The following is an 18,782-nucleotide window of genomic DNA, read 5'->3' on the forward strand; positions in this document are numbered from 1 at the left end:
CTGAATTATTGGTAACAGAACCAAATAAAGTATTAATTTGAGATAATGGCAACTGGGCCGAGTTGGTAATTAAAATGTTGATCACAGGATCAACGTAAAATTATTAGTGTTTGAATCTGCTCAGAGTTATGTTTTGCAGAGTTTTGGATTCGAAAACCTAATTTTGATCAATTGCTGATTAATTGCTGATTTATTTAAAATCAACCACGGAGTGAAGGAGGGACCGACTACATGGGATGATGATTCGACCATGTAACACCCAGATGCTCGAGTTAGAAAATACCAAAGTCTGTTGAAGACCAGTTGGTGAAAGGGTGATTAAATGCTGGTTTAATCATTTATTAAAATAATGCTCGTCTGAGCGTTAGATAATAAAACTTTATTATGAGAAAATGAAGGACCGACCAAGGGGTCATGAAACCGTCCCTGGTTGGTCATGGGATCGACTAACGATCGTTTTATGAAATTCAAAGTTGTTTGGAAGATTTTAAACCTAATGTGAGCAAATTAGGTCAAATGATGAAAATGTGTGGGACCGGTCTCTTGCAATCCAAAGAGCCAACCTTGGTCGGTCAAGGTAATATGCTCATGTCACAAAGTGTTCGTGTTTCAGTTCTGAGAATTTTGATATTTTCTAATGCGCGTTTGAGCAACATTTTGAGAAAATATGAAGAAATCAAGGTCTTTTCTCAAACTGAGGAAACTTCTTAAGATGAAGGAAATAATAATAATAAAATAAGGAATCATGAAGTGTGGGACCGACTATGGCTAAGGTATGGCCGGTCGGCCAATAAGCCCGGTCCCATGACACTTTTCTTAATTTTATATTATTTTCATGATTTTAAAGAAATATCATGAAATCAAAGAGTTTGTTGAAACTAAGGAGTTTCCTTGAAGTGAAGGAGTTTCTATAAGTGGTTAAAACCAAACACTTGGTCCTAGACAATTTCGTTGTATTCTTAGTTATCGTCTTGGCATTCCTCTTTTCCCCAAAGATTGTCGATGCAATTGCTGCAACAGGGAGATGTATATATATGGTGACCATGCTTTACATTGTGCCAGCGAGGTTGGGATTAAATTTAGGCATGATATCGTTCGTGACATCATTGTAGACATATGTTTCAGATCAAGTGTTCCAGTCAGAAAAGAAACACAACTTGGTTTAATCTCTGAAGGGAATCACACTTTGCTTCCAGCTGACTTGTTAGTTTGCAACTGGGAGAACGGGAAAGATACTTGTTTTGATATCACAGGGGTATCTCCCTTCACAAATGACATTCGTTCTTTTGTTCCTGGGCAGGCCATTGCTAAAGCAATTCTCCACAATGTAACAAATATTTAGCTACTTGTGAGTCTCATGAATATGGCTTTGGTGTTTTAGCCTTCACCACCTTGGGAGAGTTAGGTGAAGATACTATAGTATTTTTGAAGCGACTCAAGAATTGTCTTGCGAACAATGATGCCAATTGTGGCTTAGGTAGATTCTTATTTCATAGAGTTGGAGTAGCTATTCAAAAAGGTGTGTGCGCTCAACTTATTGCTAGGTTGCCCACCATTACTTTAAACCTTGATTTTTCATCTTATGAATAAAGCTTCATAATAATAATAATAATAATAATAAATAAATAAATGATAATAATAATAATTTGGGTGTAGAGTTTAGAGTGTGGGTTCTTTCTCTGTAGTTTCTTTGTGGGCAATTTTGCTGATTGCTGAAAAGGGTGTGGCTGTGGGATTTTGTGGAATCACACCATCAATTCTTATGTAAGTGATTTCTTAAATTTGGGTGTTGGAATTCGATTAGGGATTTTAGTTTTGGGTTCTTTTGTGTTTGATTGATGTTACAAAATTAAGGGTGTTTGAATTGGAATTCAAGGCTTTATGCTTTGTGTTTGGCTTACCAAAATTAGGGGTGTAAATATTTTCTATTTGGGGTTTTTAATTCAGATTTTGTGCTTTCCTCAAGCAATTGTAATTATCTGAATTTTTGGTTGTACAATTGTTTTTGAATATGGGGTTTGTCCTCTGTGATGGTGGTTTATAATTTGTGGAGAAGAGTATATTTTGTAGCTTTTGTTTCTGGTTGATCTAATTTCTCACTTCCTTTGAGAAAACTTTAGTTTCAAGTTGGTTTCTTTGAGCTATTAGAGTTTGGGGTTTGCTTTAGAAATCTTAGGGATTTGAATCTGTAGCAGAGGGTTGTAGTAGCAGAGGGATTTTGAGTTCTCGCTTGAGGTAGTGCGTATTTGTGGCAGTGGAAACTGAAGAACTGTCTGGCTCTTGTCTGTTGTGTTGCAATTGAATTTAGTTTCTTCCCCACCAATTCAGCACACGAGGACAATCGATTTTAGGCTGTGGGTTTTTCTCTTGTGTGTGATTGAAGAAGCTTACTCATTGGTGAAGTAGATTCAGTGGTTTCTTTTTGAAGTTTTGGCTGTGGGGGTTTATCTTAATTAGTGTTTAATGAATGGTACTTTAAGTTTTCAATTGGGAGCCTCGTTTACCTAAGTTGAACTCTTAATTTCCCTTTCCTTGAATACTAATTGGTCTTTTAGCTTTGGTGTAGTGTTCAAGGATCTGGTTCTGTAGCTATTTCCTGCAATATCTACTACAGGATAGATATTTTAATCTTCAGAAGATGCGTAGAACAAGATCATCATCTAGCAGGGCAATCTCGGCTCCTAGTTTGGTGAATGTTACAGGTCATGATCCTTCACAACAACCAGTATCTTCATCTGCAGGTCTCTCTATGAATTCTTCACAATCATCTACAAGGAATCTTCGTTCTTCATCTTCAGCATCCCGTCCAAATACATCATCTCAATCATCCACGCTTCTAGAAACCCCATAATCCACACCCCTTGGAACCCTAGATGTGTCTGAACCTCATTATGGCAGCCCTTGTTTGCGACCTTCTCCTGCATGCGATAACAAAATTCATTGTCCTTTCAAACAATTTGATGAATGCAATGACGGTACTAATGGTAGAGGATATGCTCAGACTTTCTTTCAGAGACACCTCAATGATAGACATTGTTTCTCTAATGCAGCCAGACAACAATGCAGGGATAGGTTACGTGAGGATAAAGACGTTTACGAGGATTGTGAGAAGGTTCTCTTACAAATGTGTTGCTGACTATGCAATGAATGCATGATGCTGCACGTTAGGAAATCATGCAAGCACAAAATTGTCGTGACTCCAGGACCATATAATGGCAGGTATGCAACTTTCCTTATTTCTGACATCCCTAAACCTGCCGTAGCTGTACGTGAACCCCAAAATCTAGTTGAACACACATCGGTTTCCCTATCTCTAGATTTGCTTAATGAGGTTTTTCTGAGACAATTTAACACCATCTCGAGCATCCCTCCACCATGCCGGCTATCATTCTCTAGAGCCTTAAAATCATGTCTAGATAATGTCTTACTCAATCCTAGGGAAACAACCTCATGGATTAAAATTCTACATATCCCGGTTTGCACCTTAAACCTATACATCCCAAAAAAAGTCATCAGAGGAGGGTCTGGCACTAGAAAAAAACTACAAATTTCCTCTATTAATCAGGCCTTGACTCAATGGAGAGAACCAAATGGCTGTAATGACCTTATCACCAAATTATTGGAGCATCCAAAAAGAAAAAAAGCGGGTAAACCGAAGGACAAGAAGAAACAGGGTGTTGCCAATATACAAGCATGTAAGAAGAAACTCTCTTCTGGACACTACATGACAGCAATCAGGGTGCTCTCTTCAGACGACATTTCTCCTTGCAATGAAGAAACTCTTGCTGAATTAAGACATAAACATCCTGACGCAGCACCACCTTCCATCCCGGCTGAACCAATTGACTGTGATGCGATATCAGTTGATGTAGCTTCAGTTCTCAGAGCTATAAAGAGTTTTCCTAAGGGGACAGCCTGTGGAAGGGATGGACTAAAAGCGCAACATATTCTCGATGCCATGAGTGGGGTTTCCAATGCTGTGGCAGATGAACTATTATCCTCCATTACCAAAGTTGTAAACCTGCACTTGGTGCGTACATTGCTAGTGCGCCGCTTACTCCTTTGTCGAAACCTGGTGGTGGCGTCAGACCCATAGCTGTGGGAACCATTTGGAGAATGCTTGTATCCAAACTTTCCGCGACCAAAGTAGGTAGGGATATGTCTGCATACCTGGGGGACTTTCAATTTGGGGTGGGCGTGCATGTGGAGGTGAAAGCATACTACATTCTGTTAATAGAATACTGGAATTAAAAGGCGACAGATCGGATACCTCAATGCTTCTCATCGAATTTACCAATGCATTTAATATGGTAGATAGAACTTCCCTTATTCAGGAAGTCAGGCTACAGTGTCCAGCTATTGCAAGATGGGTCGAATTATGCTACCGACAGCCTGCAAAACTATATTACAATGATATCACCTTATCCTCGGCGCAAGGCATACAACAGGGTGACCCCTTGGGACCCTTACTCTTTGCACTCACACTTCATCCTATTGTAAAGAATATCGCTTCCCAATGTAGGCTGGACCTACATGCATGGTATCTATATGACAGAACTATCATCGGAGACACCATGCAAGTATCCAAAGCTTTACGCATCATTCAAATAGAGGGTGATGGCAGAGGTCTTCATCTTAACCTTACCAAAACTGAAGTTTTTTGGCCTAAGGCAGATGTCAGAAGTTTCGACTGGATGTTTTCCCTAGCTGCATTGGTAGGCCTTCTTCTGGTGTTAAGCTATTAGGGGGGCCAGTGAGCCTTAACCTACAATTTTGCAAGGACATGGTGGCGCGAAGAGTGAGCAACACCATTCACCTTATGGACACTGTCAGGTATTTAAAAGATACTCAAAGCGAATTGTTTTCACTACGTAATTGTGTTGGGGTCTCCAAATTATACTTTACTATGCGCACTACATGTCCTGCTGTATTGGAAGAAGCTACAATCCAGTTTGACAATCATTTATATCTTTATTTGCGCATTTAATTACAACCGATGGTGCAGGCTTTGGTCCGCTGCAATACAGACTGGCGACCCTCCCCATCAGAGATGGAGGTCTCGGAATCTACTCCATGACTGACACGGTCAATTATTGTTACTTGGCGTCTCAGTTTCAAACGCAACAGGTCCAACAGATCATCTTACACAACAACCTCCCTGCAGATCCTAGTCCAGCATGCCAGCAAGCCTTGATGACGTACAATCAGGTCGGTGAGCTCACCACTTCTTCATTCAACTTTAACGTTACCGCCCCTCCTTCCATGCAGTACATGCATTCCTTGGCGGTGAACTATTTTGAAGTTGTGAAGAGGCATATCCCCACCAAGTTTCAAATGGCTGCACGGGACAGTGCTTTATGGCGGAGTAATCAGATGAATCACGCTCAGGACTACCTTCTTTCTATACCTATAGACAGTTTGAACCAAACTCTTGGCCCTAGACAGTTCCAAAGCGTGCTATGTTATCGCCTAGGTATTCCACTTTTCCCTGAGAATAGCCGTTGTACCTGTTGCCACAGAGATATGGACAAATTCGGAGACCATGCATTACATTGTGCCAGCGAAGTTGGGCAGAAATTCAGACACGAACTTGCGCGCGATGTTTTCATAGACATTTGCTTCAGGGCAAATGTTCCGGCTAGAAAAGAGGTGGACCTTGGACTCCGGACAGTTGGGAACAATACTTTGCTGTCGGACGACTTACTTGTTTATAACTGGGAGAACGGGAAGGACACATGCTTCGATTTTACGATTTTTCCCTATTCACAAGTGACAATCCAACTTTCATTTCGGGTCAAGCAATTTCTAAAGTCGTTCTTCGCAAACGAAACAAGTACCTTGATGTTTGTGAAACACACGGTTATGGATTTGGAGTCCTTTCTTTCACTACCTTAGGTGAACTTAGAGAGAACACAATGGCTTTCGTGAAGAGACTTAAGAACTGCATTGCCAACAATGATGCAAACGTTGACACTGGTCGGTTTTTATTTCATAGAATAGGTATGGTTATTCAAAAAGGAGTTGGGGCTCAGCTTGTAGCTAGATTGCCATCCAACCCTATGTAATCAGACTTATGTTTTTTTTATATTATTGAAAAAAAATAATAAGAAAATAGTAAATAATAATAATAATAAAATAAGGGGCATGTGGGACCGGCCATGGCTAGGGCATGGTCGGCCGGCTAGTGGCCCGGTCTCGTGAATCTTCCCTAATTTTATATTATTTTCATGATTTGAAGGAAATATCATGAAATCAAGGGGTTTTCATAAGATGAAGGAAATAATAATAATAAAATATATGGAATCATGAGGTGTGGGACCGGACACAACTAGGGCATAGCCGGCCGGCTAGTAGACCCGGTCCCATGACACCTTTCCCAATTTTATATTATTTCCTTGGTGTGAAGGAAACACCATGAAACTGATGAGTTTCCTCAAACGAAGGAGTTTTGTTCAAATGAAGGGATTTTCATGAGATCAAGAAAAAATAATAAAATATGATAAAATAAAGAATTAGGCGTGGGACTGGCCACGGCGTCACCAGCCAGCTGGTGGGCCAGTCCCCTAGCGCCTTAGCTAATATTTTATTATTATTATTTTTCTTCCTATTTTGCATAGGTTCATCGTTCCTTCGTATTTTTGAATGCTCGTTTGTCCATTCAGGTACTCGTTACTGCATTATTGCTGAGTACACTTGCACCATTTCGGTTGGGGCTTACTCGATAGCGGGTCAGATGCCCGTACGTTGAATATTTATCACTAACCCATGGAATTCTGCTGGGAAGAACCATGAATTGAAGTAATGAAATATTATGAAGAATGTAGAATACTTTCTGAATATTCAGTTAATGAATTTAATGATTAGAAATAATTAATTGATGACTCTATACTAGCAGGCATGCTGTCTAGGAGCATTAATTATTTGAGAATTGTGTGATATGAGCTTGTTAAAGCATCATATTTCTTTTATATAGTCAGGGAAAACATTGTTGCATACTGAAGACGTTATTGCTCTATACTAGCAGGCAAGTTGTGTAGGAGCCGTCCAATCGTTCGATTCTATATAGAAGTAATTACTGAAATTGCTCAGTATTCATGAGATATGTCGTTGCCTCAGTTGAGAGACTGCACATCTACATATGCTCTGAGAGACAGTATTCTCAGTTAGGGGTTCTTGCGGCATGAGCTTTCATGCTTCAATGAGAGATACATGAGCCTCAATACTCATCTGATTGCTGGATCAGGAGTATGTAAAATTATGGTTTTATGATTTTAGCCTTCGTCGAAAATCCACCATCTACACAAGCACTCTGCTAAATGGGATTATTGTGGGTGGTTGAGTGATTGGGATTATGGGTTAAAACATTATTGTGGACGGTGTTAATCTCAGAACCTGCATCTCTGGTACGCTTGTTTTTTTCTCATCTCTGCATCTTCAATTTCAAGATCTAAAATTTCTTCGTTTTGAGAGATGGGTAGCGGAGTAGACGAAGAAGAGGCAATATTTGCACCCCTGGATGATTCCACCCAAACTTTTATTATATTAGCATCCGCACTAGTTATATAGGCAGCCAAAAATTGTTTTCCCTCTTCAGTCTGACTCCATGCAGCGCATTCATTTTTTGTCATCGCCTCTACTTTCTGTTCTTGTGAAAGTCTCTTACAATTTGTGTCTCTATGATCTACGACCCAACACTCTTTGTAAATCTTATATGGCTGCATTTCTAAGTGGTAAATTACCGATTGTTTTTGGCCATTGGGAGTAACATACCATCCTCCTCTTCTGAGAGGTTCATTGAGCTTGGCTTCTACATAGACTGTTCTTGTGACACTTCCTCTTGGTTTTCTTCTTCTCTCCTCTGGATTTACTTTTTTCCCTGTATCTTTACAAATCTATGGAGTCAATCTATCATTTAGGATGATATTACCAAGGTTTCCCAGCTTGATAGTCCAAGTATGTTGCTCAAACTTGTGCTCATTGATAGCAATGTTGGGATCAAACTGGATTAAAGATAACAAGTATCCCATGATATCCCATGTTTTCATTCTGACTCCATTGAAAGCATCTTCTCTCTGAAACCCGAAAAGAAACAAGTTTGTGCCTTTTGTGATAATTTCATATCTACGATAACTTCTCCAACAATCATTGATATCCTTTTTAATATCTTCATGGTCTAGTGGTTTTTTGAAGATTTTTTTACCAAGAAGGTTGAAAGTAAATCCATCAGTATTTTCAGCAGGAGCTTCAGCAGTTACGACTATTCTTCTTATGGGTCTAAGGGGAATAGAGCCAGAGCTAGTTGTTTGCATATTGGTGTTAAGATTCATGAGTTGGTTGTTGATCTGAGAAGACATGGTTTCACAAAAGTTATTTCCGGAGTAATGGAAGTTTGCAATTATGCTTAGGGTTTTAGGGTTTTGTTTATAAGCAGGATACCTAATCGGATTATGGAAATTTTTATATTGATGGGGTATAATTCTGTTTCCATATTTGTTGGGAGTAGAACATAATATCCGGGCTAATATTATTGACTAGAAATTTGAATTTGAAAATGGAAGAAACTTTCCCTCTGAGAGAGCTACAATCACGACAAGAGTGGTTAACCGATTCAAGCGAGTTAACCGGATTGAGAAGAAGCTTGGTATTGATGAACCTGAGTGCAGACATGTTGAAAGATTGGAGACTGATGATGATATATTTGATGATGATAAGATGAGGATTGGAATACTAGGATCAAACGACTTTTTGAGATCACACAAAGGACGGTAATATCACAATAATACCACTGTTACTTGAAGGCAAACACTATTGTCACAAACAATAGAAATCTGAACTAGTTATAATCACTACTGATTATCACCACTGGGAGCGACACAGAATCAACTATGGAAATCTACAAAACAGATTAAAACAACATAATATTAGAATAAAATGGGTTAAAAGAAATCCTTTAGAGAGAACAGCGAAAAAGAAAAATAAAGAAAGAAAAAAGTATAAATCAATCTACAAAAAACTTGAAAACCTTCAACAAGCGTTTATGAAGTTACACCTAACTAGGATGATATTAAACATAAAGAAAAGTAAGAAGAACAAAGATTAGATTGGATTAAGTATGAAAAGATTGATGAAAAAATGAAGAAAGTTTCGAAAGTTTTTTTTTTTAACTTGGTATGCTTTGTTTTGAAATTCTGGGGTTGAGGTATTTAAGGTTTAACAGCCTTGCCCAAATTTCTTGTCTAGCTTGGAGATTGATCCGATTTCCAAATAATTTGTGTAGCACCATTTTTAAAGCCAAGTATTTTTCCCAACAACAGACATCCTCTAGACGCCAAAATAAGCATTCTAGGGTCTTGGGGATGGAAATGCTAAAAGGGTCTTAAGACATTAAGGGAAACAATATACGGGAAAGAAATTGGGGATGGCCCTTTTATGGTACCCGATCTCGAGGTCTTTGTGTCTATGCAATCAGAGAGATCATCTGCTATATCAATGGTGCATAAGGCAAGGAACAATGAAGCGACCAGACCATGACCGGATGATTATCGCTTTCGAAGCCTGTCAACAGCTCAGCAATGTATCTATCAGACCCATGACTGCCATATCTGCTTTGCATAGCATCCATGAAGATATCTGCACCAGCGCTGAGCAAAACCGTGTGGCAATCATTCTCCTCTGGGGGGAAGAATTCCCTCAACAAATGCAACAACAATATCCCCTAATTGGTTATTTAAAGGCGTTTGAGACACCTAAACCCACCCTAGTGGAACAAAAACAGTATACCTTACTTAATTTCACCCCCTCTCTCTTTCGAAATAGTTACTATCACTTTTTAAATTTGGCTTATTTTTAGGCTAAAATGACAAAATTTTAGTACATCTTTTCCGGAAAATAAGGTAGTATATAATATTTTCTTAGGTCTCCAATCATATTAGCTCCAGTAGATAGCTACATACCGAAAATGGGGAGTTCTTTATCAAGTCAATATACAAATCTTTAACTAATCCGGTTAATGTTTCTCGTGGATACGAAATACCTACTTTAGGCATTTAGTTATTCGGCTCCGCTTAGGGAACCCAACCGTAGCCATAGGTCCATGTATAGTAAGCTTCGTCGGACGTAGTCCCACAAGAGTCCACTTGTAACCAACCGCACCAACCAGCCTTGTAACATTATATCGTCTGAAGGGTCTGTCTTCAAAAGATATATAAATAGGACGCTTAACCTTCAAGTTAAGAGCCCTGGACTCGGGCCTTCTATGAATCCGTTCTTTTTTTACAGTCTTTGTGTCTCTTTACTTGTATTTTAGCTTATTAGTGAATTCATCTCTACTTGTATTAGAGCATTGCTCGGTCGAACTCGCAAGCTTTGCTATCTCAAGCTTGTTTGTCAAGTTTAGGTGACCAAAACTATAAGTCTTGATTTATAATATACTTATAGCTATGTCTCGGATTAGGATATACTGTGTAGTTGAGCTTTAGACTTCGCGGCGTTTATCGATTGAAGACGAAGATCTACTAAGGAGAGATTGGAGGAACTTCATCAACAAAAGGTATATGGAGACTAAAACTTATCTAACACTCAGAATTCTATTCTATTCTATCTCCTAATGAGACTAAGTCGTATAGCTATATAGACTTTTATATTATACACATTTGATATTTTGAGCCGAGTTTATCTCGAAATACGAGTTGAAAGCTTTTTGCTTTAGCTACTTTAATCATATTCTTGACGAGTTTAGTTGGAAACAATCTATTTGTTGAAAACTAAATAATAAGTCAAAAGATGATCATGTGAAAATTGCCTTGAAACATCTTACATGATTTGTGTGAACAATCATTTGATGTCGACTCGAAAAGTTTCGTATTGATCATTCGATCACTTGAAAATTACTTATAAGCTAATGATATGTGTGACACAACCATTGTCGTCTTCTAAGGATGTTTCAATGATTGAAATGGGAGTTTAGAACAATTAACCTTTGTCTGGATAAACACAGTATTACCAGTATGCAAACTGTTTCGGTATGATTCAGGTCCGGAAACCTTGTTTGCATACCAGTATGCGAACGGTTTTAATTGTTAAAGTCCGGGAACCAAGTTTGCATACCAGTATGCGAACGGTTCTACCTGAGTTAGGTCTGGGAAGGCTGTTTGCGTACCCGTTTGCAAACGGCTGGACAAGAACAAGTCCGGATACTATAGTTTGCGTACCAGTTTGCAAACTTATTTGGTTAAGTTCTAAAATCGGTTAAGTATGATTCTCATACTCATGAACAAATACATTTAATAAATTAAGGAATACAAACTTTGTAAAACGTGGTTTAATATTCATGAATTGATTTCGGTATAAGTACTTTGTACAATTATGAATCAATCTGATTTTATTTCAATTGGTTCATATATATTTCTGTGAAATAGTGAACAATTAAACAACTCTATTAGTAACACAATTAGATTCATTTGATTATCTTTCATGATTGATTGATCATCATATTTGATCTAGAAGTGTTAGATAAATGTGGTTAAGACAAAAGTGTTCATATGGCTAACTTCAGTTAACTATTATTGAGCCAACTCAATATACACGTTTAGGTACGGTTACCTATATCTAAATGAAGGTATATTTCATTTGTGTGTAATAATCTAAGACCATCTAATGGTGAAGAGATATTGCTTTGGTTTTAAGCAAACTTAGCTTGAATCTTAAATCAGGAGTTCATCTAACAATGAATATTGAATGCTTTGTTACTAAGCTATCTTAGTTTTGATGGAAACCAAACCCTGATTTGAAAAACTATATAAGGGAGAACTCTAGCAACTGTAAAACCTAATCCCGAAACTTTCCCGTGTCCTAGTTGCGACTAGAGTTGATTCTCCTTTAACCTAGGTTTTTCCAAAACCATTATAGGTTAACGACTTGAAGACTTCATTTGGGATTCGTGAAGCCAGACCCAACTATTTTCTCTGTTGTTGCGTGTTCTGATCTTACTTGTTCTATCGTATTGAGTACTATCTTCTCTAATATTTGCCCGAGATTTATCTCCGATAGGTAAGATATAAAAAGTAATCACAAAGCTCTTCGTCTCATTCTTTGTGATTCCACAATAACTTCTTCTACTACCATATAGTTAAGTTACTTCTTCTACTACCATATAGTTAAGTTATTGTGAGGTGATTGATATTTCTAGGTTGTTCTTCGGAAAATATAAGACCGGATTATCAATTGGTTCCTGTTCACCTTGATATATCAAAATACGGAATAAAAAATACTTTTGTGGGAGACAGATTTATCTATCAGAATAGACATATCTGTGGGATACAAATTTGTTTATAAGTCTTCGACTTTGGGTCGTAGCAACTCTTAGTTGTGGGTGAGATCATCTAAGGGAATCAAGTTCGTAGAGTCTTGCTGGCATTCAGACACGTAAGGAACACGACTGTACCTTAATCGGTGTGAGACTTGGTTAGGGATCAACTAAATTCCCACCTGAAGTTAACTTGTAGTAGGCTAGTGTCTGTAGCGGCATAATACAGTGTGGTGTTCAAAGCGAGACTAGGTCCCGGGGTTTTTTCTGCATTTTCGGTTTCCTGATCAACAAAACTTCTTTTCCGCATTATATTTATTTATATAATTGAAATATCACAGGTTGTGCGTAGTTCAATCAATTGGTAAATACGACCTTGTTTGTTGGATAGAAGTTGATTGACACTTGGACATTGGTTTTTGATACCGTCCAAGTTATTCTCATGCCAATCAGTCCACGGATTCCATCTTGTTGATTTGCTGATTGATTTTAGAAAGATATATAACTCGTGGATATCTTTCCTTGATTGAGTCTGACTGTCTAGTTGATTAGCTTGGAATTATATTGGAGTTAGTCCATACAGATTGCCGAACGAAATATTGGGTGTGGTTGTTAGACCCCCCGCTTTTTCAACTTGGATATGGTTATAAGCTTTTTAATAAATACATTTTGGTGTCGACTATAAGGAAACGACAAATTCCACCAAATTAAAAGTCACACAAGATCTTTTTTAAAAAGGAGAGGGTATTAAGTATACCACCAACTTTTTCGTTTGGAAACCTGTATGGACAAACTTGTCACAATTAGTAGCATACATCTACAAGTCAATGTACCTGAACTGTAAACAAGTTTACTTGGACGATCTCAAAAATCAATGTCAACGAATCAACCTAATATGTACCCGAACTGTATACGAACCGAATTCCAACATGAACAAGTCTTGTAATCTATATTTCAAAATATGAATTCACAAGAATGAATCTTGCAGGTTCTGAAAAGTTTGAGCTTGAAGAATTGTATAGATTATTTAATAAACTACTTGTGATATTTTTATTATAGAGATAAACAATATAATGCAGAAAAGAAATAACATAAGACATCAGAAATTTTGTTAACGAGGAAAACAACAATGTGCAGAAAACCCCGGGACCTAGTGTATTAAGCTGCTACAGACACTAGGCTATTATCATACTTCAGACTGGAATGTAGTTGAGATTGAATCAACCCTACGAGAAATTCAGCTTCAGCTGTGCTCCTTTGTGTCTCTTGGATCTCACAAGATATTATGCAATTTGGTTCCCTAGCTGGCGTCTTTTACAGGCATATGAGTCTGCTTCAACCTAAATAAAGACTTCTAATTATTCTTCCTCTAACAAATAGCCTATTAATTTCCTTCAGAAATATATTCAGTCACGGTAATGGAAAATATCTTTGCTTATGAGGGATCTTCAAGGTAAGGAAGATATCAAGCAAAACTTAAACAATTAGGATAACTTACTTTCTTCAAAAGTTGTAGAAATGCCTAATCAATTCTATCTCACAACAATCTAAACAAATCAGAGAATAGATTAGATATATATCTTGTGGAATCAAAAAAATCTGAGACAAAGAGTATTTTATGATTTCTATCTATCTTGTTCCTGATCTATAGTTCGAGAACTACGACATCAATAACAACAAAATCTAGATAACAAATAAATAGTGGGTAAAAGATAGTCTGACTGGGCTTCACAAATCCCTTAGTGAAGACTTTTAAAGTCGTAACCTAATACAATTTCACCAGAGGAAACCTAGGTTTTTAAAGGACGACTGTAGCCGCAAATAGGACACATAAGTGCCAGGATTAAGATTCTAGTATGTAAGGAGTCCTCTATTTATATTGACGATCAAGGCTTGGTAGCTAAAAAACAAAGATGAGTTCGTGAACTTATTCCCATGTTTACGAATTACTTTGTTACCATGCAAGTTTAACTTCTCTATATAAGATTGATCATGTAAGCATGTGCGAAGTTTGCTTTAAATCACAAAGAAGAAATGTGCAACCGTATACTAGTCGAAATACATGTTATGCACCATGTGGTTAACCCAAGACAAAGTGTTGAGTTGTTCGGAACCAACAAGCATAAGTTAAAGTATGATAACTCTAAAAACCAAAATAGTTTGTGAATATTTTTTCGATCTCGGAGTTCATGAAATTTTTGTTTTGATAAGTTAGCAAATTTTCCAAATCAGTTCGCGTACTGAAACATAAAAAGTGTCGAAGAACCTTTTAAAATCAACCAATTATGAACTGTACAAATTAGTTCGTGTACTAGAAAAATAAAAAGTTTCCAGGGAAGTCTCAAAATCAGCTAGTTTGCGAACTGAGCAAATCAGTTCGTGTACGCGAGTTAATTAGAGAAAATACATCAAGCCTTATTATTTGTAAGTTTAAGTTCATGAACTGATGAAAACAGTTTGTGAGCATAAAAACTAGCTTGATGACTGCTTATGAAATCAATCCGAAAATGTCATTGTTCGAACAATTAACCGCTCTCATCATATTATGCGTTAAGTTCCACATTGTTTGAATTTTTCTTTGCAATGTTCATCATAATACTAAAGTCATACAACATGTATCAATAGATATAATGGTAGAAAATATGTGTAAATAGGATAGTCAGTCTTCACATACCTTTGTTGTTATTGACTGTTAGAGAAATGCTTGGTCGAACCCACAATTTTTCTCTCTCAAGCTTGTTGTCAATGTTAAATGATCCAAACTATTTCTTGATTTCTAGTCTACTAACTCTATAGGTTTGCAAGTCTATTTTTGATATTTGTAAAATTCTTTTCGTGTTGTCTTTTATTTTTTCGTTTCTTTGTCATTTTGTGACAAAAAGGGGGAGAAATATATGGAGTAAACAAGTGATATTGGTATTGATTTTATATTGATTGGTATCACTAATACATTTGTGCTTAAACGTTTAGCTAACGAAAGAGTGAAAGCATAAACTAAGGGGGAGTAGCATATCATATTAATTGGTATAACAAAGCTAATACTCTTTGTTATTATAACGCCAACAGCGGCATCTAAAGGATTGAATGAATGCAGGTTATTGTGTTGTTGAATTCGGGAATCAAGCGTATGTGTGATGAATTCTTGTAATTTGTTTATCCATATGATTATAAGAGTTTTGTCACTAAAATTGACAAAGGGGGAGATTGTTAGAGCATAGATCGGTTGAACCCACCAAGCGTTGGTATGTCAAGTATGGTTGTCATATTTTAGTGAATCAAAACTCATTTTAAGAGTCACTTGATTATGTACTAGAGTCAACTTCGTATAGGTTAGCTTGAAAGTATTAGGATATGAGACATTACAAGTATTGCGAAGACTTGAAGAAGTGAAGAAGAAGAAGCTACAACGACAACATCATCCTTCCACTTGAGGTTAGTGATATTTGACTTGAACTATTTCATTCCCTAACATATCTTTCAAGTCGTGCATATTGAAAACGAAACTGCGAAGCATGAACACTCTAGATAGACATAGTATTAAGGAATAAAATATGAAGTTTATTGCTTAACCATTAAACTTTGTAGATAAGACATCGATATAATCGTTTAAATGCTATTGTGATTATGTATGGGTATGAGGTGAGGATTTCATCCTAGGAAACAATGTTTTACATGTGTTTTAAGGAAGTAAGTTCATAAACTTGTTTATGAATCGAAAAGGAAATCGCCAGGCGTTATTGGGATTGGTATTCATTGCATATCTTGTGAACATCCAATATGTGTGATTTAGTATAACCGCTCACGACTTGTTTGTGTTCTTGGTAAAACTATTCACAAAGGCCTGACTTATGTATTGGTATGACTTTTATTAGTGAAACCGATTTAAGTAATCACATGAGATGGTATGATCGAGTTTGTGTTTTGTTGAACCGAATCTAGGTAAAAAGGAACCAATCCTATGAAGAGGTGCAAAACATCACAAAGGGGAATCGATCCTTGTATGAGGCGCAACAAGTTTGTAGCAGAAAGGGGAACCGATCCTATGGACATGTGCAACACGTTTTTAGGCAAAGGGGAACCGATCCTATGGACATGTGCAACATATATGAGTTAGATACCATATATATGTGGGGAACCGATCCTAGTACCTAGTCAACCTAATTTTGGAAAGCTAGTGTGACTATGCACAGTACTCACACGGAGGTAGAACCGAAACTTGTTTTGGTAGAACCGTTAAACCCATGATTTGTGATTGAGTGTTTCTTAATCAATCGCATAGTTCTTGAAAGTCAGATGAACCAATTCTAAACTTGTTTGGAAGTGTGGCAAATCAGTTTCAAGGTTGTAAGTATGAAAGAGGACTTACAAAGTAAGGATGTCGGCATACTTTGAACACGTACAGTAATGTTTATTTTTTATTGTTCAAAGTTATTCCTTAATAGCTACAGGAAGAAAATCCCAGGATCGAAATATAAATAAGTTAAGAATCTTTTAATTAAGGTTGTTAATTTTATTTTAGGAAAATGAGAATTAGTAATGTGCATTTACTAGTTGAGATTTTTCAAAGAGATTTTCGGTCATTATTTTGGACAGAACATTTCCAGGAATTATGAAAACCGAATTTGGAATACATTGAATATCTTTGAGAATATTTTCAGTTTTGGAAATTCCTTGGTGTCCAAACTTCCTTGTCTATAAATACTTGAAGTTTGCATTTCTAGCAAACTAATCCTTCGTGACAGCAAACTTCCTCAGTTGTGTTGTTACTGGTGTAGCCGCCATTCGGAGAGGAGAGTAACCTAATTAGGCGTAATCTCTTACGACCGCTCAGTTTAAAGTCTTCTTTGGGATTGAGAAGCTCAACGAGTACCGTTGGTTGGAAACTAGATAATTGCGGTTTATCTTGTATGTTTCGATTGATTTGATTGACTAACGGTGGTTGAACTTTGATTGCACCTAGTTTGTTTATGCCTGAGAATCTTCTCTTCTGATATAAGATTCACTCAAACTAGATCGAAGTTTCGACAGGGATCTTTAGACTGTTTTTAGTGCTCAAGACGATCTTGTGATAATCCATTGTTAACAGACTCCGTTATGTGCGTGATTGATCACAAGAGATTCAAGTTGTTGTGTGCGGGTGTTTATTGAAGATCTAATAAGATTCGAAGACAAAGAAGATATTGAAGATTTCTGATTTGGGGTTCATAATCTTTGGTGTGCACAATACTTGTTTCGGTATAAGAGGATCCAACTATAATCGGTTTATCCTTGTGGTAGATTGGATTGATTAGTTGTGTAGATCGGCATCAATACAATTCTTTGTTATTAAAAGTATTGATTGCAAAATCTTAACAATTACCTTTGGTGATTGAACATAAGATAGATCTAAGAACCTGACAAAGTATTATATGTTAAGATAAACAGAAGCGCCTTTGTCCGACTCACATCACTTGGTTGAATAGAGTTGATACCAAATAGATTTGTTGTTCCTTTAATGTTTGGAATACGAACCAAAGGAATTGATCTAAGTACGTGACTTATTCATAAGTTGGAGGCATGGGAATACAGACGGAACTAGGTGAAATATAGGTTTAGTTACTTGGTCTCAACTATACGAAGTTAGGTTTAATTTTGTGTAGCGGCTTAATCCTGAGAGTATTCAATTATGGACAAGGTCCCGAGGTTTTTCTGCATTTTCGGTTTCCTCGTTAACAAAATCTTGTTGTGTCATTTACTTTATACTTCCGCATTATAATTTTTTTATTATAATTAAAGTAAATTACACAAACGTTAATTCCTATTTACTTGATAAGCAATCCTATTGTGTTTGGTTAAGTCCGAACCTTTTTATCAAGTAAACATACTTCGTTGTTGTATCGTCTCGATCTCGTATCCATAGACGATCACATGAAGTGTGAACCGATTAGTTGCATTGTCTCGACTCAGTCCATAGACAATCACTTTCGGATAAAGGACTTATAGGTAGGAAAAGTTTTAGCTTGAGGTATATTTGGGTACCCTCGCCTTTTCACCTAAGATGAAGATGTACTGGGAGTTTAACTCAAATTCTCCTGAACAGTGTGACTTTACTGTGAAATGGCTTTGTCAGGGAATCAATGTTGTTGCGGTAGATAGAAGTGGCAGTCCCCATTCTGGTGTGATTGTTGAGGAGAAAAAGTTCTTTGGTCTTGCAAGGTTTGTGATGTAGATAGGTTGACGTTTCACGGCATCACATTAGGTTGCAATGAGTTGTTATGTGAAATACATTTATTGAAATTAATCTTTCCAACCAGATCAAGTCCCCAAGTGCATCCCAGAGCTGTTCACCTTCTTGGCAAAAAGATATATGTTTAAGGAGTTTGTATCATCCATGGACGTATGATGTTGCATCTGCTTCAGAAATCTTGTCATGGGGATAATGAAGACTTATCGATTGTAGTTCAGTCACATTTTTGATCATCTTGGTATTGATCAGTGT

The sequence above is a fragment of the Papaver somniferum genome, chromosome 7, assembly GCF_003573695.1.
Source record: "Papaver somniferum cultivar HN1 chromosome 7, ASM357369v1, whole genome shotgun sequence".
Taxonomy (NCBI): Eukaryota; Viridiplantae; Streptophyta; class Magnoliopsida; order Ranunculales; family Papaveraceae; genus Papaver; species Papaver somniferum.